This window comes from Ranitomeya imitator, chromosome 5 (assembly GCF_032444005.1).
Source record: "Ranitomeya imitator isolate aRanImi1 chromosome 5, aRanImi1.pri, whole genome shotgun sequence".
Lineage (NCBI taxonomy): Eukaryota > Metazoa > Chordata > Amphibia > Anura > Dendrobatidae > Ranitomeya > Ranitomeya imitator.
Window position 1 is genome coordinate 500,486,807 of NC_091286.1, and position 9,403 is coordinate 500,496,209.

General features: G+C 43.6%; 2 long non-coding RNA genes across 2 annotated transcripts; both read left to right on the forward strand.

Moving 5' to 3' along the window:
- Positions 1–871: 871 nt before the first annotated feature.
- Positions 872–4,965, forward strand: LOC138680838 (uncharacterized). Its single transcript, XR_011321802.1, has 3 exons — positions 872–1,094; positions 3,445–3,502; positions 4,447–4,965. It is a non-coding gene; the product is annotated as an uncharacterized lncRNA (long non-coding RNA).
- LOC138680839 (uncharacterized) lies at positions 3,825–4,302 on the forward strand. Its single transcript, XR_011321803.1, has 3 exons — positions 3,825–3,895; positions 3,996–4,061; positions 4,165–4,302. It is a non-coding gene; the product is annotated as an uncharacterized lncRNA (long non-coding RNA).
- Positions 4,966–9,403: the final 4,438 nt, after the last annotated feature.

Sequence of the window (9,403 nt, forward strand, 5' to 3'; positions counted from 1 at the left end):
GTGAGGATGAAGAGCCATGATGAATGGTAAAAAATGAATAAAAATAAATAAAAAATGAAGTGTAAAATGAAAAATGAATCACCTGGTTAAGCTGGTTACAACGTGTGGAAGGAAAAATCACCTTCTTACGCGAAACTGGAAATTGTTCTGAAGAAGGTCCGGTGGGACCGAAAACGTTTAACTGTCGAAACTGTATCTGGGACTTGCAATAAAGCTGATTAACTTCACCTTACTACCGTTTTGAGTGCCAAGTTTATTGTATACATTGACTGACGGGTTGGAGACCCTACTTGAGCACCATCTCTCACCAACTAGCAGAGTGCCGTGTTTTGTTTATTATTTGAACTTTCCTTCTACACGAGCACCTGTCGAGTATGTCTAGTGAAACTTTCTTCTATAATGCTGAAGAAACAGCAGAGATTATCTCCAAGGTCACGGCATCTGGCGAATTCCTTCATACCTCCACGCAGGAATTGAAGAACAGGGATCTGGAGAGGGAGACTAAGAGGGCGATCAATCTCGAGCTACACACTGTCACCATTGCCGAGTATCTACGTGTTCAACGGATTCCTAGGGGATTACGAGTACCGCTTCAACCTACGTTCTTCAAGGAAGATAGAGAATACTGTTCTAAATTCGAACACATCCTGAACAAATGCTCATTTGATCTCATGACTTTAACCCTAGCATATTTACAGAAAAATCTTGATACAGTGAATACACAGATAACCACCATTGAAAACCAATTGTCAAGCACTTTAACACAAGAAGAGTTCCAGTCTTTTAAAGCAAAGAACCAGGAGACCCTACAGGCCCATCGTCAAGACCTTGAGAAGAGGAAGAGGTCAAAATATTTAAGAGACACTGAAGATTATTTACAAAATAGAGTTTATCAATGGCGGGACAGACAACGGTCTTTCAGACGAAACACCTCACCAAGTTCCTCTGGATCAGCGGACAGCAGAACCGGCCCAACAAACTCCTTTACTACAGCTTCTTTTTTAGGGGTCAACAGAGGCCGATCCAAAGGAAGACGAGGCGGGGGGGCCAATGCCGCCGGGGACACCAGGACACAAGTCACAACCAGGTCACAGGTAGGCTAAACCCCCTAGTTGTCAACATTTCCTCTAAGAATTTAGACTCCCACCAACTCTCATTGTTACAAAAAGGCCTATCTTTTTGCCCAGCATATAAGTTCAATTTTTTTTAACTTAATCTGGACCTCCAGAGATTCTTCCGCAATCTAAGACTTAAGGCACACTTCCAGGGTATTCCTGATTCTGTGGCCAGTCAAAATGACTCGGCCCCATTACAACTTAGTAAACTAGGTTTACGGATACCTAGTACATTCATGCCATCCAAAAACTATCCCCCTATCGAGACGTTCATTTCTCTGGTTGAAAAAGATATCGAGACTTTTAACCGTGAGGTCCATTTAGGGAAGTTCCACCATCAAACTAATTTGACACAACAAGAGAAATTGGCTCTGAATAAATTATCCACCGACAAAACACTAACCATAAAACCTGCCGACAAGGGCGGTGCCATCGTTGTGATGGACAGTACATATTATATGTCTGAAATATTAAGACAATTAAATGACACCCAGGTTTATGAATCTATCCCTCACAATCCTACAAACAGTATAGCTTCTAAAATCAAGTCAGTTGTTAATCATCACTTTGAAGAGGGAACTATAGACAAAAAATTGAAAAATTATCTCATTAAAACCGACCCTATAACACCAATCTTTTATGTACTTCCAAAGATACATAAAAATCTGCATAAACCACCGGGACGTCCCATAGTCTGATCAACTGACTCCATTCTCTCACCTCTAGCCATTACACTAGAAAGAATTTTGACACCACTCACCAAACAAACAAAATCCTTCCTGCTTGATACCAATGAATTTTTGGGACTAATTAAATCCTTGGGCCCACTATCTACATCTACTATACTCGACACCTGGGATGTATGTAGTCTTTACACATCCATTACACATACCAAGGGGATGGAAGCCACAGATCGACTACTGACAGAGGCCAAGGTTGAACCCAAAGTAAGGCGGTTCTGTGCAGACATTTTGAGTTTAGTCCTCAGGGAGAATTTCTTTCTTTTTCAAGACACGTTTTATGTCCAGCGACAAGGGACCGCTATGGGCTCTAACGTAGTGCCTCCTTATGCAGTAGCCTACATGGCGGCCTTTGAGGAAGATTTCATATTTAATCATTCCCTTTTTCAACAACATTCTAGGATATGGCGGAGGTTCATAGATGATATTTTTTGCATATGGGAAGGCCCCCTTGAATCACTCCTTCTCTTTGATTCTCACATTAATAATATATGGCCGGAACTTAAATTCACCTTACAATACAGTGTCGACAACATCAGTTTCCTTGACACTAGAGTTTGTAAAAACACGGATGGCAGGCTTTCCATTGACCTACATACCAAACCTACCGACAGAAACAGTCTTCTTCAGTACACTAGCTTTCATCCTACGGCAATAAAAAAATCTATCCCAATATCTCAATTTCAGAGGGTTAAAAGGATAGTTACTGATAATGACATTAGAAACCAAAGACTGAACGAAATGGAGGAGAAATTCTCCAATAGGGGTTATCCCAAGAGCCTTTTAGCACAAGCCAAACACTCATCCCCTAAGCCCAAAAATTCGGTCCCACGAATTCCATTCGTGAATACATACCATCCATTCTCAAGACGGGTTCAGGCCTCAATCCACCGTCATTGGAACATCCTAAGCAAGAGCTATCCTAGAGTTCCAGAATTTCAGCAACCTTTCCTGTCTTGTTACCGGCGCCCAACCAACATTAAGGACAAGTTGGTGAGGGCTGATGTAGGTTCCGACGTTCGAGTACCTAGACAGACTTTTCTACGCACTCAAAAACAGGGAACTTTTCCCTGCTTAAACTGTCTGCAGTGTAATAATGTCCAGAAGGGAGACAAGGTCTTCCACCCGCACACTGGAAAAGGCATTCCTATACGTGGCTTCTTCACTTGTGATTCCTCGTATGTAATCTACATCATTAAGTGCCCCTGCGGCCTGGCATACGTTGGAGAAACTACTCAAGCCATACGTGATCGTGTATCACAACATAAGTCGAACATACGGTGTAACAGGGACCATCTTCCCCTCCCACACCATTTCCGTACTACGGGCCATAGCGTTGCCCAACTACGCTATCAGGTATTGGAACATGTCGACCAAGGGAGAAGGGGACAGAGCAGGACAAGGCTGTTCAAGAAACGTGAGGCCTATTGGATTTTCACTTTACAGACTTTAGAACCGAAAGGCCTTAATAGAGATTTTGATACATCTAGTTTCCTCTAAGCTGTACCCTTGTATTATGCTTGAACATGTGGTTGACATTTGCTCAATAAGATATGTCAGTATTAATCCTGTTTTCTTTATCTTTTTAGAATCGCTAAAACCTCTTCCCTCTTTATGCTTCCCTCGTGGCACCCTGCACTCTTCACGGTATAGTATATAGTATATAGGATGCCACTCAGTACACTATTACTGAAGGTTTCTACCCTCAACCTCCCGCTCACAGCTTCATAGCACGCTCATATAGCTCCTTCTTTCTTTATATTGCGCTCCAGCGCGCTACACAGACAGCAGACACTTATATAACTCTCCTGCGTCTCATTTTTAGAGCATATTACAACGCTCCAGCGTTTCGCTTTATAGCACTATCTAACGTCACATTTTAGAGCAAATTACAATGCTAGAGCGTCCCGTTTTTTCTGTGATGACGTGTGGCACCATGTGACCCGTCAGACTGCACTTAAACCCGGAAGTAATACCCAGGCATTCAGTGCGTCCCTCTCTGGCGATCCGGTGCCACGCATATCTGAGCTCCTCACCCTGGTAAGTCGGGCTGGTCCCCACATGCAGCGTCCTTAGATAGCGGTCTGATTAGACACGGTGGTCAGGCATTTATCTTATTGTGTGCTTCCTTATCACGCAGATTATGGGCCACAGACTCCATTAGCGACTTAGTTCGCCTAGAGCCCTTTCGTTTTCTCATTTATTGGTAAGCCCCCTGTCAACCCTTTCTTAAGGACATTTATCCCACATGCTGCATTATTTTCACAACCACTCACATTCTCCCTCTGGTAATTTTTTACTTTTTACAGCATTACTCCACAGTTTCGCGTAAGAAGGTGATTTTTCCTTCCACACGTTGTAACCAGCTTAACCAGGTGATTCATTTTTCATTTTACACTTCATTTTTTATTTATTTTTATTCATTTTTTACCATTCATCATGGCTCTTCATCCTCACTACACACTTTAATCCACAGCTTCAATCTTACCTCATACCATTTAGCACCACTACCAGGTACTCTTGTTCTATTTTCCATATATAGGTTAAGTCTGTGTTTAGATTTCAACACCCTATATGCTTTATCTCCCTAGGCACGTTATACCATGCACTAAGTTTATCAGGCTATAAAGATGAATAAATATCGTCACTTCATTTCTGATCCACGTGGGAGCTCTACCCCTCACCTATGAACATATATCCTTTTCTCATAGGGGCTCTTTATAGCATAGTATACTATATCCAATTTTTCTGAGTCAGATCTCCATTAAATGTTTAGTCCTTGGAGTTAATCGTAGGCTGCGGTAGCATCCGCTTAATTATCGTATATTTTGTATATACTTGGTTTTGAAATTTGTTTGATATTTTTCTGCCCTTGTTTTATTATTTTTTTTGTTGCTTTCTTTTGTAGACATATCTTTTGTTAATTTTTGCACTTAATATGTGATATTGTGTAACCAGACAGAAACTAAAATATTGTTCTATATGCCTTTGTTGGTATTTTGCATCAGATAAATTGGAAATTGTTCTGAAGAAGGTCCGGTGGGACCGAAAACGTTTAACTGTCGAAACTGTATCTGGGACTTGCAATAAAGCTGATTAACTTCACCTTACTACCGTTTTGAGTGCCAAGTTTATTGTATACATTGACTGACGGGTTGGAGACCCTACTTGAGCACCATCTCTCACCAACTAGCAGAGTGCCGTGTTTTGTTTATTATCAAAACCATGCAAGAGCGCAAGAAAATCCTCAGCGAACTTGGGGTATGTTTCAAGTACTGCGCTTCATCAGAACACATGGCCAAGGACTGTAAATCTGCCATTAAGTGTGAAGAGTGTCACAGTGACAGACACCCAACAGCTTTGCACCCAGCCTCAGTCACCGGCGATCCAGCAGTTGCAGTTACCTCTGGTCCCGCTACAAACCATGGCTGCGAGCCACAGAATCTCGCCAAGTCCACCACAGCTGTTTCCTGCTCATGCTCAGAGGTATGTGGGGAGAATCAAAGTGCTAAATGCTGTGCCAGAATATGCCTAATCAGAGTCTATCCAGAAGGGCAACCAGAGAAGGCTGTAAAAATGTATGCCATCATTGATGATCAGAGCAATCGATCCCTAGCTGGACCTAAGTTCTTTGAAGCCTTTAGAATTATGGGACCAGCAACGCCCTACACTCTGAATACTTGCTCGGGGCGCATAGAGACTAGCGGCAGAAGAGCACAAGGTTTCATCGCTTCTCTTGTCAATGGAGACGTAGAAATACCCCTACCTACGCTAATCGAATGCGATCAAATAGCCAACCAAAGGGACGAGATCCCTACCCGGAAGCTGCTTTCCACCAACCACAATTAAGGCACCTAGCCAGCGTTATCCCAACTTTGGACACAGATGCTGAAATCCTACTTCTGCTCGGCAGAGACAATTTGAGGATACATAAGGTCCGCCAACAGTGTAGTGGTCCTGACTACGCCCCATACGCCCAGAGACTTGACTTGGGGTGGGTAGTCATAGGAAACGTATGATTGGACCGAACAGGAGTCCATTCCTTTAAGACCTACGTATGCTGAGATGGGCGCACTACTTTCTGCAAACCATGTACTCATCACTATGAGGTGAAGGAAAAGCTTCCAGATCCTGTACAGCTGCCTGATGTTATTCCTTCTCCCTATGCAGACGACTTGGGAAAATCGGTGTTTCGTACCACTAAGGATGACAACAAAGTAGCCCCATCAATGGAAGACAAGGAATTCATCAGGATAATGGACAATGAGTCCCTTAAGGATGAGACCAATCACTGGGTTTTTCCCTTACCCTTCCAAGCTACCAGGGTAAGGCTCCCGAACAATCGTGAACAAGCCTTGTCCAGATTCAACTCTCTCCAGCAATAAACCGGAGATGAAAGAACACATCGTCACCTTTATGGGCAAAATATTCCATAACAACCATGTGGAGCCAGCGCCTCCCTTAAAGGAAAACGAGGAGTGCTGGTACCTACCCTCATTTGGAGTCTATCACCCGAAGAAACCTAACCAAATTAGAGTTGTCTTTGATTCAAGTGCCAAACATCAAGGCGTATCTCTCACTGATGTCCTCCTCACAGGTCCTAATCTGACAAACAACCTAGTAGGAGTGTTGATGAGGTTCAGGAAAGAGCCCATTGCCATCACCGCTGACATTGAACAGATGTTCCACTGTTTCATAGTCAGAGAGGACCACAGGAATTTCCTCAGGTTCCTGTGGTACAAGGACAATGACCCCAGCAAAGAGATGGTGGAGTATCGCATGCGGGTGCATGTATTTGGGAACAGCCCTTCACCCGCAGTGGCAACATATGGCCTGCGGAAAACCGCACAAGAAGGAGAGTCAGAGTATGGAACAGACACCAGAGACTTTGTAGAGAAAGACTTCTACGTAGATGATGGACTAAAGTCTCTACCCACAGAAGAAGCGGCAATCGACCTACTTAAAAGGACCCAAACATATGCTGTACCGAGCTAAGCTTAGACTGCACAAAATTGCTTCAAACAGCCCGGCTGTCATGAGAGCCTTTGAGTCAAGTGACCACGCACCGGGATTCAAGGACATAGACCTGGGACCAGACCGTCCGCCTGTGCAGAGAAGCTTATGCCTGAGGTGGAACCTGTCAGCCGACACCTTCAAAATCAACTGTGCAGACAAACCATTCACTAAACGTGGTGTCCTGTCAGTGGTAAATAGCCTGTATGACCCACTGGGATTCGTGGCACCAATTACCATACAAGGTAAATCCCTTCTGAGACAGCTTTCCAAAACCGTCATGGACTGGGATACCCCACTACCTCCTGATAAGGAACCAAAATGGGAAACCTGGAAGCAGTCTTTGTGTGCTTTGGATGAAATCCATATACCGAGATGCTACGCTGGAATCTCACTTGCTGCTAGCACTAGGACGGAACTCCATGTGTTCTCGGATGCATCCACGGAGGCCATTGCAGCTGTTGCCTACCTGAAGGTGACGGGATCTGACAATCAAGATCAAGTTGGTTTCGTTTTCAGCAAGGCTAAGTTGGCTCCCAAGCCTGACCATACTATTCCCAGGCTGGAACTCTGTGGGGCTGTGCTTGCAGTAGAACTCGCAGACTTTATTCAGCATGAGCTGGACACTCACATAGATGATGTACAATACTACAGTGACAGTAAAGTTGTCTTAGGTTACATCTACAACCAAACAAGGCGCTTCTACGTGTACATCAGTAACTGCATTGAGAGAATAAGAAGGTCTTCCAAACCTGAACAGTTGCACTATATCCCATCTGAACTTAATCCAGCCGACCATGCCACTAGACCTATGTCTATAAATTCCTTTGCTAACTCTTCTTGGCTTTCAAGTCCAAAGTTTCTGCTGGAACAGAAGGGAAGTGAATGTGTCCAGGAAGTCTTCAGCATCCAGGATCCGGACGATGATCCAGAAGTCCGCTCCGAGGTCAGTGCTCTGGCCACGAACGCTAAACCAACCTCCACCCTCGGTTGTCAGCGATTCGAACGCTTCTCCAATTGGATGAAACTCGTCAAGACTATCGCAAGGTTAGTCCACATTGCGAGATCTTATCACAAGCCACATGGAGACAAAGACTGTCATGGATGGCACGTCTGCCAAAAACTACTCTCCATCGAGGACATTCCAGGAGGATAAACCATGAACAGAACACTGCACATGTACTTTGTCCATTGGATTACAGTGGGTCAGAGATAGTTTGGCCTAGTGCGGCTTCTCTGATCTTAAGATGGGTTTTCCTTTGGATTATCTCAGGAACTGACTTAATGTCTTATCTTGTTTAAAGTTGTTATTGCATTGCATGCATGTTTGGTTTCATTTTTCTAGGTTGTTGGACATTATTTCACGGACATTAATATAGTGAAATCCCTTACGGAATTTCAGACAGGGAGTGTGCTGTTCCATGTATATTCCTCAGTTTCCATGTATGTTTATATTTTACTCTGTATTTAACTCTGCTGCCACCCAATGGCCTTTTTCCGTATGGCAGTTTGTTATTCATTATTTCTTGTGGGCATGTCTTACTTCCGGTTCAGGGGTAAAATCTTCTCTTCCTCTGGCAGCCATTTCCAGTTTACTTTCTGTTGTGAGAAGACACACTTTAACCGGCTTAGGAAGGCATCAGTCTTTCGACCACTCTCTCTTGCTGCTCTTTGTTGCTCACACTTGCAGTCATACTTTGTGCTACATCTTACTGTACCCTGTCTACCCTGCATTTCTGGAGAAAATACTGTATTACCAGTTATATGCTGTATGTCCAGATCTACAAAATAAACAAGTCTGGATTACACAATCCCTGGAGTGCATCATCTCTTCGGACGCTGAGCAGCATCGGTCCTGTCTGCCTCACGTGGAGGAAAATACGGAAGGTATGTTTCTCTCTCACAATGCTTATTAATCAACTACACCTCCATTCGCCTCATGTGGGGACAGAACATGTACAAAGACCTTTCTAATGATCTTTTTACTCATAAACCTGAGACAGGAACAAAGGGCATCCTCTACATCTGAAGGAAAGAAGGTTTAAGCATAATCACAGACGCGGATTCTTTACTGTAAGAGCAGTCAGACTATGGAACTCTCTGCCATGTCATGTTGTAATGAGTGATTCCCTACTTAAATTTAAGAGGGGACTGGATACCTTTCTTGAAAAGTATAATGTTACAGGTTATACAGTATATACTAGATTCCTTGATAGGGCATTGATCTAGGGAACTAGTCTGATTGCTGTATGTGGAGTTGGGAAGGAATTTTTTTCCCCCAATGTGGAGCTTACTCTTTGCGACATGGGTTTTTTTTTGCCTTCCTCTGGATCAACATGTTAGGGAATGTGTTAGGGCTAGCGGAACGCATCAAATAATAAGAAAGATAGAATAAGGTGCGTTTGCAGCCCGGGTTCCACCGTGCAGAGATGGAACCTGCTGCCAAGTAATGACGGACTATATGGCGGTACAATGTGAATACACACACGGGTAAACTTCACCCTGTGTGAAGGAAGCGAATCCTGTTAAGTCACA